The 13,304-nt window shown below is 41.4% G+C and overlaps 1 protein-coding gene across 2 annotated transcripts in view; it reads right to left on the bottom strand.

Moving 5' to 3' along the window:
- Nucleotides 1–12,296, bottom strand: part of Lclat1 (lysocardiolipin acyltransferase 1) — a 153,295-nt gene extending 140,999 nt beyond the window's left edge. Inside the window, exon 1 of one of the 2 annotated variants that reach the window (XM_070025313.1) lies at nt 12,121–12,296. The gene's annotated coding sequence lies outside the window, so the exon portion shown is untranslated. Of the gene's footprint in view, nt 1–11,454; nt 11,552–12,120 lie in introns of those variants that run through there. The other variant, XM_070025315.1, reaches the window with a different exon arrangement.
- Between the last annotated feature and the right edge of the window lie 1,008 nt (nt 12,297–13,304).

The raw sequence follows: 13,304 nt of genomic DNA, 5'->3' as shown, positions 1-13,304 counted from the left end.
CACTCAGAAAACAGGAAGTGTTGCAGTGGCTCAAGTGGTAGAGTACTAGCCTTGAGCTGAAGACCTGAGGGACAGTGTTCAAGCCCAGAGTTCAAGCCCCATGACCAACAAAAAAAAAAAAAAAAAAAAAAAACCATAAAAGTAGCAAATTTTATAAGTACATCACAATTTGTTAATCTGTTCTGCTGCTGATATACATTTGCATTATACACAATGCAGAAGTATTCTGAGTAAAGACACTTCAATTTTTCATGCATCTAGTAGACATTGGTCATCTTTTAATTTTAACCATGCTGGAAGGTAGGTATATTATACAGTCTCATTATTGTTTTGTTTTTCCCTGTTGTCTAATAATGTTGAATCTTTTTATATGCAAACTGGCCATTTCCAGTTACTGTTAAGACTTCTTTGCATTTTTAATTAAATTTTTTTATTATTACACACACACACACACACACACACACACACACACACACATACACAGAGTCCTTGATGAGACATTTGAATTGCAAATTTCTTCTTGCAATTGTAATTTTTAATTGTTTCTGTTAACCATGACTTTAGATGGAAAAACTGTCAATTTAATAAGTCTGAAGGCAAACTTATCAATCTTTTTTTAAGGTCAATGCTTTCTGAGTCCTCTGAAGGACTCTGCTCTGTCAACTCTACTACTAGTTCTTTGATTTGTATTCATAGTTTCAGTAGTGCTGAAATAACTGAAACCCTGGATAATTTGCCCTCACAGTTAACTTTCAATGCATTCATATTATCTGACTAAGTACCTGATAATCCTAGTGTATTAAATGTTTGGGTAATCAGTTTTAGAATTAAATCATCCATCAGTGACTACTTCTGTATTAAAAATCACTTCTGAGCTGGACCTTGTGTTATATGTCTATAATCTCAGTAATGGGAAGACTGAGGCAAGAGGATCTCAAATTCAAAGCCAGTTTAGGATACAGAGCAAGACAATAACTTTTGTACAAATATATTAACAATCTAACATTAGAAAAATTTTAGTATACACTGGAGAGAAGCTCCAAGATGGCATACTAGAGACAGGGCAATCCCAGAGCTCTGTCTGTACAATCAGAAATACAGGAAATCCAGCTCAAGAGTGAACGCCAGGGAAAGGCAAGCAGTCAGAGCCTAGTGAAAATCAAGAAATGGTAAAACTTGTAACTCAGAAATAGGAGAAAAATCAACAAAAACAACAACAACAAAAAAAAAAACAGCAGAAGTGGTGTGATGGCTCAAGTGGTAGAACGCTAGCCTTGAGCTGAAGAGCTGAGGGACAGCGCCCAGGCCCAGATTTCAAGCCCCACACCGACAGAAAAAGAACAACAACAACAAACCCAGCAAGTCCTGGAAACCAGGTCACATTGCAGCACACCACGCTGCAGCCTGCAGCTCTGTGCAGATCACAGCTTGGCATTGCTGTCTGCACAGTGAAGAGCCCCACTCAGAACGAAACCACATTCGGTGCAAACCTCCACTTTGGGAACCCACCACACCTAATCACCCTCTGCTTGTCGCCGATCACTGATCAGAACAAGACAATGGCTAGAGAGCAACAGGCAAAACTCATGAAGAACCAAAAGCACCAAACACCATGGGTCAGGCACTCACCACCCCTAGGTGGCCAGTGAGAACGGCTGGGGAGGAACATTCAACCTCTGGCTCAAAAGCAAGCTGGGACATAGGAAGGTGGGGAGGGAGAATAAGAGATAAAATTCTGAGCTCAGAACCCAGGTCTCAGCCTGCATCAAGAAAGTGAGGGTTTAACTTCCTTTAGACTGTCAGGAATTGGCGCTTGGGGGAGTGTGGGACAAGGGATAAAGTTTTGGTGCTCAGTACTCCAAAGACAGCATCAGTCTCAGCCTATACCAGGCACGAAGATTCAGCCTTTGGCCAGCTGCCTCAGAGATTCTACGTGGGTGAACCCGGGACAAAGGACAAAGCCTGTGGCTCATACTCAAAGACTACACTAGTCTTGGCCTACACCAGTGCCTGAAGATTTAACCTCCTGCCAATCTTGGACAAAGAGTGTGGCAAAAGCTTCCAGCCAAGCCCACCACCAATTCTAGTACCACCAGGAACCCATACAGAGAGGAACCAAAAGCCAGTACTCCAAACCAGAGTCCTACCATTCAGCATAGCCTTCGGAGATGAGGAAAAAACATGCCTCCAGCCAGTGCTACCCAGAAACGGAGACCTGGGGCCAAAAAGTCCCAACTTCTGACATCTGCCCCCAAACTCAGTCAACTGTGCTGAGTGAAAGGTGGGCTTCTACCCCCAGGACTGGTCTCAATGGGGGGTCCTAACCCTAGGAACCGTCTCTGGGAGCCCCTAACACCACTAGCAGACACAGGATGGGCCTAACCCTGGAAGAAGTCTTGACAGGTCCCTAAATACCTGACCAATGACAGTTGGTCTTTTAAATCAGGGAAAGGCCTCTAAGGCTGGCTAGTAGACACAGAAAGGGGTCTAAAAAGCCCATGCATGCATCCCCATGTGTGACACTGCCAGCACCCTGTGGTTGGTCTGCACATAGCCTAGATCATCCATGAATCCACAAGAAGAACACTAGTCTCCACAGCACTCGGGAGAGTGCCCACCTAAACCCAGCCATACACCCCTGAGTAGAATGATGCTGGCCTCCAACAGCATCAGAGTAATGAGGTCTGAATCCCGCCAGACCCAAAAGCCCATATGTATACCCTCACACAAGAAGCCAAGAGTTGAGGGTTGCATCCAGACCAGTCTCAAAAGCCAGCCAAGGACATCCATCTATGGGATGGCACCATGCATAGCTCCTGGAGTCTGTGACTAGCTGACCACCAAAAGCCTGTCTGTGTTTTACATTGTGGGACACCCTCACCAACAGTACTGGGGGCACAGGGGATGCCTAAACCAGCTGACCCCAGAAGTCTGAACATTCTAGCACAGGACACCAACATCTGCTCATAATGCCATGATTCATGCCTAACCAGGCACAAAAGGCATCTGTGTGTCCCTGCATAGTACACTCTGCACCCTTGGACAAAGCATAGCTGGAGACAGCACCCAGGTGGACCCAAAAGCCTACCTACACCTAGCCAGAGGACACCAACTACACAGCACACACAAGAAAACCAAAAAACCACAACCCATCACCCCAAAACTAATACTTAATCTTAACATCTACAAACCCTGAACCCAGATGCATACGTCACAGCAGAAGATCACAAAATTCATGAGCAATCAAAACAACATGTCACTGTCAAAAACTAACAACTCTAGGAAGGAGTAAGAGCACAGAAGAGAAGGAGATCAAATGACCTTTCAAGAAAGAACTGGCTGATAAAATAAAATGGCAAGTCCAAAAACAAATAGAAGAATACAAATAGAAAGAAATGATCAAGAAAATGCAAAGATTCCAAGAAGGCATGGAGAAGAATGAAACATTATAGACCTCATTGAAAGATAAAATGAATATCCTGAAAACTGACATCAACAAAGCACTATGAAACATGAAAGTCTCCATCACCCTATTGCAAAGCAGAGTTGAAAGCATAGGCAAAAGAATAAGCAAAGTAGAAAACAGAGTATCAGGAGCTGAGGATAAAGCAGAGGAATTAGAAAAACAACAAACAAAAACCCAAAGGCTTGGAAAAAACACTCAGAACATGCCAAAGGGACATTCAAAAATTGGCAGATTTGGCCAAAAGATCAAATCTACATATAATCAAGATAAATGAGGAAGAATTAAAAAATCAAAGGCTTTAAAAACCTATTTAATAACAGAAAACATTTCCGATCTCAACAAACAGAATCTCACCTATCTGACACCCTAGCAGACAGGAACCATGAAGATTTCAAGACACATCATAGTGAAAACTTTGAACTTACAAACAAGGAATTAATTTTAAATGCAACAAAATCAAAGAAATATTAGATGAGAAAAGAAATATTAGAATTACTGCAGATTTCTCCACCCAAACTCTGAATTCAAGGAGAGCCTAGAATGGTATAATTTAATCTCTGAATGACAACCCAACCTGGTGTTTCCAGTGAAGCTAATATTCACAATTGACAGTGACACCAAAACCTGTCACAAAAAAACAAAAACTAAAAGAATTCATGAACATTAAACCAACACTACAAAGGATACTAAAGGGAAGCATACAATCTGAAGAAAACAATCAAAGTAAAGGAAACACAGAACTGAAGAACTAGAAGACTAGTCTAGTAAACACAAGGGGAAAGCAGCAACTACTGTACAAGTAAACAATATAATGACAAGAAACATGACATGTTTCTCTCTAGTAATGTTAACCATCAACAGGCTCAACTCCCCAACCCAAAGACAAAGCATATTGGACCAAAAAACAAGATTCAACCATTTTCTGTCTCCAAGAAACCCATCTCACTAAGATAAACAGAAATTGAGTGAAGGAATGGAGTAAGATTTTTTTCATACAAATGCATCCTACAACAAGATACGAGAAGCCATATTGTTAATCTGATAAAATCAACTTCTCATTAAAATCAGTACAAAGAGAAAAGGAAGATCAATACATACTTATAAAGGGAATGATCCACAAAGAGGAAATCACAGTGATTAATATTTATGTACCAAACAACAGAGATCCTAAATACATTAAACAAACACTCTTAGACTTATAGAACATGACAGACCCCCAACACAATAATAGTGGGAGACTTACCACTCTATTCTCACCACATGAAAGGACAGGTTAACCAAACAAAAGATCAGCAAAGAAACACTTGAGTTAAATGACACCATGACCCAAATGGACTTGATAGACTCTTCAGAGTATTTCATCCAACAACCACACAATTCACATTCTTCTCAGCAACCCGTGTAACATCTCCAAAACTGAACATATCTTACAACATACGAGCCTGAACACATACAGAAAGACTGATTAACTCTATGTATCCTATCAGCCCACAATATAATTAAATTAACTCTTAACCAAAAAACATATTAAGAAAACAAACACATGGATACTGAAAACAAAGTACTGAACAACACCTGGGTCACTGAAAAAACAAAAGAGGAATCAGAAACTTCTTACAATTCACTGATACTGGAACCTCTAGGATACAGCAAAAGCATTGTTGAGAGGAAAGTCTATAGCTCTAAGAATACACATAAAACTGAAAAAGCCCAAGTAAAAAAAAAAAAATCTCATAATGCAACTAAAGCTGTTAGAAAAAAGGAACAAACCAAACCCCAAACTACTCAACAAAGATAATAAAGATTAGGGCAGAAATCAATTAAACAGAGACTAAAAAAATGATACATAAAAATTACTGAAACAAAAAGCTGGTTATTTGAAAAAAAAAAATCAATAAGACCAATAGTTAAACTGAAGACGAAGAGATTCAAACCAACATTATCAGAGATGCCAAGGGAAATATTCAAGAAATATTCAAGAAACATTCAAGAAACCCTAAAGACCATGAAGGTCTACTTTCAAAACCTATACTCAAATAAGATGGAAAAATCTATTAGAAATGAATAAATTCCTAGAGACATACAAACGGCCTAAGTTGAACCAAGAATATATAAACCATTTAAATGGGCCCATAAAATACACTGAGACTGAGGAAGTCATCAGGAGTCTTCCAATGAGGAAAAACCCAGATCACAATAAATTCACAGATGGATTCTAGATTTTTAAAGATGAACTAACATAAAATAGAAACAGAATAATCAACTCCAAACTCATTTTATGAAGCCAGCATCACACTTATCCCAAAACCAGATAGGAATCCAACAAAAAAAAGAGAACTATAGACCAATCTCTCTGATGAACACAAATGCAAAGCTCTTCAACAATAGTAGCCAAAATGTTCAGCAATTAATTTTTAAAAATCATACATTATGATCAAGTGGGTTTTATCCCAGAAATGCAAAGCTGGTTTAACATACACAAATCAATAAACATAATACATCACATCAACAGAGCCTAAGACAAGAACCACATGATCACCTTAATAGATGCATAAAAAAGCTTTCGACAAAATCCAATATCCATTCATGTTAAAAACTCTGGAGAGCTAGGAATAGAAGGAAAATACTCCAAAATAATAATATATTATATAAAGATTATATATAATTAGATATATAGTTATATAGTATATACCTAGACTAGATAGATATCACTATAGATAGATAGATAATCAGGAACAAGGCAAGGATGTCTTCTTTCTCCACTCCTCTTCAATATAGTTCTGGAATTTTTAGCTAGAGCAAGAAGGCAAGACAAAGACATAAAAGGGATTCACATAGGAAAAGAAGTCAAACTATCTGTATTTGCAGATGACATGATCTTATATCTAAAGGACCCAAAAGGCTCTATCAAAGCTCCTACAGCTGATCGATAACTTTGGCAAAGTAGCAGGAAACAAAATAAACCCACAAAAATCAGTGGCCTTGGGCTGGGAAGGTGGCTCAGTGGTAGAGCGCTTACCTTGCATGCATGAGGCCCTGGATTTGATTCCTCAGCACCACATAAGCAAAAAGAAAAAAGCCAGAAGTGGTGCTGTGGCTCAAGTGGTAGAGCGCTAGTCTTGAGCTAAAGAGCTGAGGGACAGCGCCCAGGCCCAGAGTTCAGGCCCCAAGACCGGACCCAAAAAAAAATCAGTGGCCTTTCTGTATACCAGTAATGAACAAGCAGAGCAGGAAATGAGGAAAACAATTCTGTTTACAACAGCCTAAAAAAAAAAAAAAAAAAAACTAAGACTAAACCTAACCAAGGAATCAGAAGATCTTTATAGCAAAAACGATTTTATTTTAGAAACACCAATAAAGTTCTTTACCAAAATGATAAACCAATCGAAAAATTCATATGAGACAGCAAAAGACCTTCAATAACCAAAGCAAGTCTAGTGGTATCACAATCCAGACCTTAAGCTCTACTACAGAGCTATAACAATAAAAATAGATTGGTACTGGCACAAAAAGAGACCCAAAGATTAATGGAACAGATTGGAAGACCAGGAATAAAGCTATATAATTACAGTTACCTGATATTTGGAGAGCCAAAGATATATAGTACAAAAGAGACAGCCTCTTCAATAATTGGTCCTGGTTAAACTGGGCATCCATATGCAGAAAACTATAATGGATTCCTGTTTGTGACCATGCACTAATATCAACCTAAAGTGGATTAAAGACCTCAATAACAGACTTGAAACTTTGAAATTAATGCAAGAGGGAGTAGGAGAAATGAGAACTTATAGACACAGGCAATAACTTTTGAAGAGTCTCAGAGGCACAGAAGATAGGAGACTTGACAAATGGGATTACATTAAAATAAAAAGCTCCGCACAGATAAGGACATAGTTACTAGGCTAGAAAGACAGCCAACAGACTGGGAGAATAGTTTTACCAGCAATACATCCAACAAAGGCCTAAAAATATCCAAAATATACAAAAAGCTCAAGAAACTAACCCCTTCCAAAGCTAATAAATCAATCACTAAATTGGGAAAGGAGCTAAGAAGAGACTTTTCAGAAGGGGTAAGAATGGCAAAGAAACACATGAGGAAATGCTTGTCATCCCTGGACATAAAGGAAATGCAAATCAAAACAACTCTGAGATTCCATCTCACCCCAGTTAGATTGGCCATGAATTCAAACAACAGATGTTGGTGGGAATGTGAGGAAAAAAGAACCCTATAGCACTGTTGGTGAGAATGTAAACTAGTACAACCACTTGGGCAGCTGCCTGGAGGTTCCTCAAAAAGCTAAATAAAGATCTTCCCTATGACCCAGCCATACCACCCCTGGGCTTCTACCCAGAGCACCACAAGCCAGGATCCTGTAAAGATACTTGCACATCCATGTTCACTGCTATACTATTCACAATAGCCAAATCATAGAATGAGCCCAGATGCTCTATAATGAGTGGATGAGTGGCTCCAAAAATGTGGTACTATACATAATGCAGTTTTACACATCCATTCAAAAGTATACTATCATGCCATTTTAAGGGAAAAGGATGGACTTAGAACAAATGATAAGTGAGGTAAGTCAAGCTCAGAGAATCAAATGGCAGGTGTTCTCTCTCATATTCAGAAGGTAGATTTAATACATGATAAAATACACAGGACTAGGTAGGCATTCACCCACAGTGAAACAACAGGATATTCTTGGGGGAAGAACAAAAAGGAGTAGTGCTTATGTGCCTCTGATCATATAATATTTATTGAAATGAACTCCAGGAAATGGAAACAAGGGGTTTTTTTTTCTTTGATGTTGTTTTTGTTTTCTTGCCTTCTTGTTTATCTGTCTTTGGGAGGATAAGGAGGAGCACAGAAATGGAGGGACCAAGGGTGAATAAATGCAGCAGTAGTACCCACTAGACACTAGACTGAAAATGAACTGTATAATTTGTGGATGGGGACAGAAAGGAAAAGGAGAGAGAGCAAGAGAAGGGTTGACAGTATCCAAAAAGAAATATACTCATTGTCTGATTTATGTAACTAACCCCTCTGAATATCACCTGTAAAATAATAAAAATATTTACCAAAAGACCCATACAACAAAAAAGAAAAATCAAATAGGCACACTGAATATACAGTATATATTATGTGGAAAATGACCTATGCAATTTGTGGGACAGGGGAGTTGGAACTTGGGGAAAGCAAAGGAGGGGGAGATATTGTCCAATTTTTTTTAAATGTACTATTTGACTTATGAAATGGTAACCCCTCTGTTACATATATACAACACCTAATAAGGATTTATATATATAAAATTATATCTTAAGAATTGTAATACCCATTTTCCTCACATTTCCCCCCAAATTTATCTTGACAAGTCCTACCTCTATTAAGCCTAGCCACAAAAAGAAAAAAAAAAAAAAAACTGGCTCTAATCTTTGTCCCAGATTAGTGGACAATAATATCTCGTTTCAAACCATACAGTTACTAAACAACCCTTCTCTTTCTCTCTAATGGTTCACAAGTATTCTACCTCCCTGGCCCTGAGACTCTTCACACCCAATTCACCGTGCATTCTGCTTTCAAAACCCACGTAATCTATACTTTGATTTTTTTCCAGCTGATGCCCTGGTTCATACCAACCAGAATGGTGTATGAAACTGTTCATACTTGGCTTTTTGTCATATACTGTCACCAAAATCACCTCTCAAGAATATAATGTTGATTGTATTAATCGTCCAGTGAAGATCCTCATTTAGTCACCACTGCCCGCCCACAGGATAAAATCCTTCTAGTAGCTGAGAAACCCCAACCTTTGGATTCTCTCCCAATAATGCCTATGACACTCTGGCCTGTCCCTTAGACTCTTCCTAATTACACCCAGTTCTTCCTCAGCCACTGCTAAGCATCCTTCCTCTTTTTAGCCAAGCCCATCCAGCAGACATGATCCCAGGGCTCTTAGCACCCACAACAATATTTGAGTTCTTAGCACACCACATCAATCATTTATTTGTTGCTCTCTTTCACTGGTTTTCAACTTTTAGACTTGGGCTTTTCTCTAAATTCCTCAAGGTTCAGATCAAGAATTAATCTTTACATCTCAAGAGTTGGCAAAACTACTCCAGAAAAGTTCACTGAGAGAATGCTACTGTTTTTATTCATGCTATCTTTTTGTTAATTAAAAAACTGAGAATAGTATATGTATGTCAAAGCAATGAACCTTACTAAAACAAATCTTAAAAGTAACCTGAAGAATTATTCTGTCAAAGAATTTAATCAGAACTAAAAATCTTAATTACTTACTTGTGCTTCCTGGTAGATCTTAGTCAAATTTGTTTTAAATACTTTTTTTAAAAAAGTAATGGGCTTCAAAGACAGTATTAACATACCACAAAGCAAAGTAACTACAGTCATTACCACCACACTGGCTGGCTAGATGTCAACAGAATGAATCACAATTGCTATACAACTAAAAACTCACAAACAAAACTTCTTTTTAAAAACTCTATGTATTTCATGCTGACATGTAATACATTTGTATGTATATACAGTATGCCTAGTGGTTAAGAATACAGGATATCTGGATATTGTGGCTTCCATCTGTAATCCCAGCTACTCACTCAGAGATCAGGAGAATGGAAATTCAGGGCCAGACCAAGCAAAAAGTGAGACCTCCACCTCAACAAACATGGTGGTATGAATCTGGGATGGTTGTATGAATCTGGGATTCTAGCTATTCTAGGTGTATAGGAAGAAGGATCAAACTAGAAACCAGCCCCCAAAAAGTGCAAATATCTAAAAAAATAATAACTGATAGTGAAAACTATCTGGAAAATAATTAAGGCAAAAAAAAGGCCTGGGGAATGGCTCAAGTGGCAGAACACCTGCCTAACAAGTGCAAAGCACCGAGTTCAAACCCAGTACCAACAAAAACAAGGAGCACAGGCTGGAATCACAATGACAGTTGTGCAACTTGAGACAAATTACTTAGTCTAATGTGCTTATTTCCTTATCTGCAAAAGCTGCTACATCACAATACTGCTTGCTGAATGAGTTGGCACTTACAAAGTCATTGCCACAGTGCCTGGCAGGCTAGTGCACAGTATATGTGTCAACTATTATCACTTTTTTTTTTAAGTTTAAGTCATTTTATATGTACTCTCATTCAGACTGCCTTACACAATGAGATTGTTTGGACAAAAATGTTATTCATCCTGCAGAGATAAAGCACCTTTAGACAGGTCATATAACTACTCTGGGAGGTAGATTTTGAATACAACCAAAGATAATCTCAGTCTCAGACCAAACTGACCAAAGCTGCACAGATCAATTTGAAAGAGTCTTTAGGACTAGTTTATTCCTGTGGTAAGCAGCCAGCCTTTTTAGACGTGGTGGGATTAGATGAATTCTCCCATTTGTTCAAGCTAAGGGCAGAAGCTTGGTTTTCACAGTGTCTAACACACAGTGGGCACTCCAGAGACAGCAGCTATTGATGGTCTCTCAATTACAATACAAAGTACTCCATCAAAGTCAACCTCCTCAGAGAACAAAAAATTCACTTCATGTATCATGGCTGGGTGGCTCAAGTGGTTGAATCCTTCAAATGCATCTCAAGTATTGGGAAAAGCATATAGACAGATATTGTCTATCCCAAGGTAAAATGTCACAACTGAAACTCAAAAAGGGAAAGAAAAAAATGACAAAGAATAACTCACTAATTCAAAAATACACAATTTTGCAAAAGGGCTTTTGGAGACAGTTTTTACAAAAGTAACCCAACTATATTCCAGGACATTATGTTTCTCTGCCCACACGGGTGACGGTTACCAATGAACAGTACACTTCATCTTGGAAACAGCTTCACCAGCACTTATCTTCGATATTTTCCTGGGGTTTAAAATAAACCCCACCCCTTCTAATCCACAGCCATTCAGTGCACCTAGATAAAATTAATGGATTTCCACGGCGGATGCAATGCCTCCGGGGCACCCACCTGAACCCAGGAAGAACCAGAAAGCCAAACAACAGATGTCCACGACCGCAGCGAGCACCTTATCTTTCTATTTTCGTCTTTTAAAGGAGCGATTAAGACACTAAGGCGCCCCTTAAACACAATCGGACTTGACTTGAGGCCCTGGCAAGGCCCACCTTTCCTTTCGTGACACTGCCCACGCTGGCGCCCTGGACGGGTGGCACGGCTGGGGGGGGGGGGCGGGCTGGCCTGACAGCTCGGTGCGTCCCCTGCACGCACGTGGTGTGGCCGCTCGGGACGGGGTTTGCTTATGGGATTTAACGGGGCCCGGCCGGGGTGGGGTTCCGGGACCGAGCGGCGCCCAGATCGGCCTCCACCTGGGCAGAAGGGCCCCAGGGCTCCTTCAGGGAACCTCGACGGGGCGACCAACCCCCGTCGTCCCGCGGGCCCCGGGTCCCGGTCACCCCAGCTCGCGCGGCCCTCCGGCTCCCGACGGCCCCCCGGGCCCCTGCTGGGAGCCGCTCCTCAGCGGGGCGACGCCGCCCACCGCGCCGGGACCCCCATTCCGTCACCGGGGGCCCCGGCTCGAGAGCGGCCGGCCCGGGACTCAGGGGAAACGGCCGCTCCCACTCCACGGACGCCGAGGTCCCCACGCCGCCGCCATTTTCCCAGTGCTGTAACCCCCACCTGAGAGCTCCGGCCTCCCGCCTGTGACAGGCGGGGGCCGCCGTGCGACGCCGCGGGGGGGGGGACTCGCGAGCCGGCCGGGGACCCCGGGGGTGTCACCGCCTCGACGTAGAACCCGCCGCTAATTTATCTCCCGGCGAGGAGGCGTCCGGCCCCGTCGCCCTAGTAATGCGTCCCATCGGGCTCCCTTCTGATTGGCTGCGGGCCCCGTGACGCAACGGCGTCCCGGCTGCGTGGGCTTCGGCGGTGTGGTTAGCCCGGGTCCTGGGGGCTCCGCCCCTGCCGTGCCCCCGAGGTCCGGGTGGACGACCCCGAGTGCCGGTCTTCGAGGGCTTCCTTAAAGGGGCCGCGTCTAGTTTCTAGTCGCGTGTCTTTCAGTACAAAAGCTGGCCCCTATTTGTTAGGAAATGGAAAGACTTGGAAAAATCATATTAAGTGAAGTAAGCCAGGCCCAAAGAAACACAGGTCCCATGGTTTCCTTTATTTACAATAACTAATATATGTCTGAGTCAAGCAGAAAAGGTCAGATAAGGTGATGTTAGGGAAATGAACTCTAAGATAAGGACGCAAATGGTTTTTTTTTCTTTCGGGTGATTGTTTCTAACACATTTATAAGATGATTTCTTTGATGCTTTGTATGTCCCTCCCCCATGGTATAAGCCCTGCTTTCACTGTATTTGAGGTTGGTATAACTTTGGAGGGGAAGGGCAAAAACAAACCGTTTAAATAGGGATACTGGTGGACCCATTGCAACAATGAGATGTCCAAGTCGTTATGTCGAAAACGAACTCTACAACTTTGGTGGGGGGGAGGGTTGGGTGGGGGGGGGGGAGGATGGAATGGGAAGGGGAAACAAAGGAGGAGGCTACAATGCTTGATAAGAAATGTACTCATTGTCTTGCCCATGTAATTGTAACCCCTCTGTACAGTATTTTCACAATTTAAAAAAATAGCTAATTAAAAAAAAAAAAGCTGGCCCCTCAGAGCCAATGGGTAAGAAGGCAGCAGGGAACCACCTTATGACTCCTCAAACCCTTACAGTCCCTCCGTGGAAAACAACAGATCCTAGAGATTCATTTGCAAGTCTTCATTGTCCTGTCAGTGAGCAAAGCCAAAGAGCAAATCAGCAGTCAAGTGAATCCTGGAACCCAAAACTCTTGCTGAAATACCAGTTTTCCAGGCCC

The sequence above is a fragment of the Dipodomys merriami genome, unplaced genomic scaffold (assembly GCF_024711535.1).
Source record: "Dipodomys merriami isolate MVZ:Mamm:240054 unplaced genomic scaffold, mDipMer1.0.p SCAF_17, whole genome shotgun sequence".
Taxonomy (NCBI): Eukaryota; Metazoa; Chordata; class Mammalia; order Rodentia; family Heteromyidae; genus Dipodomys; species Dipodomys merriami.
The sequence above is the reverse complement of the archived record's forward strand: the minus strand, read 5'-3'. Positions and strand labels throughout refer to the sequence as shown.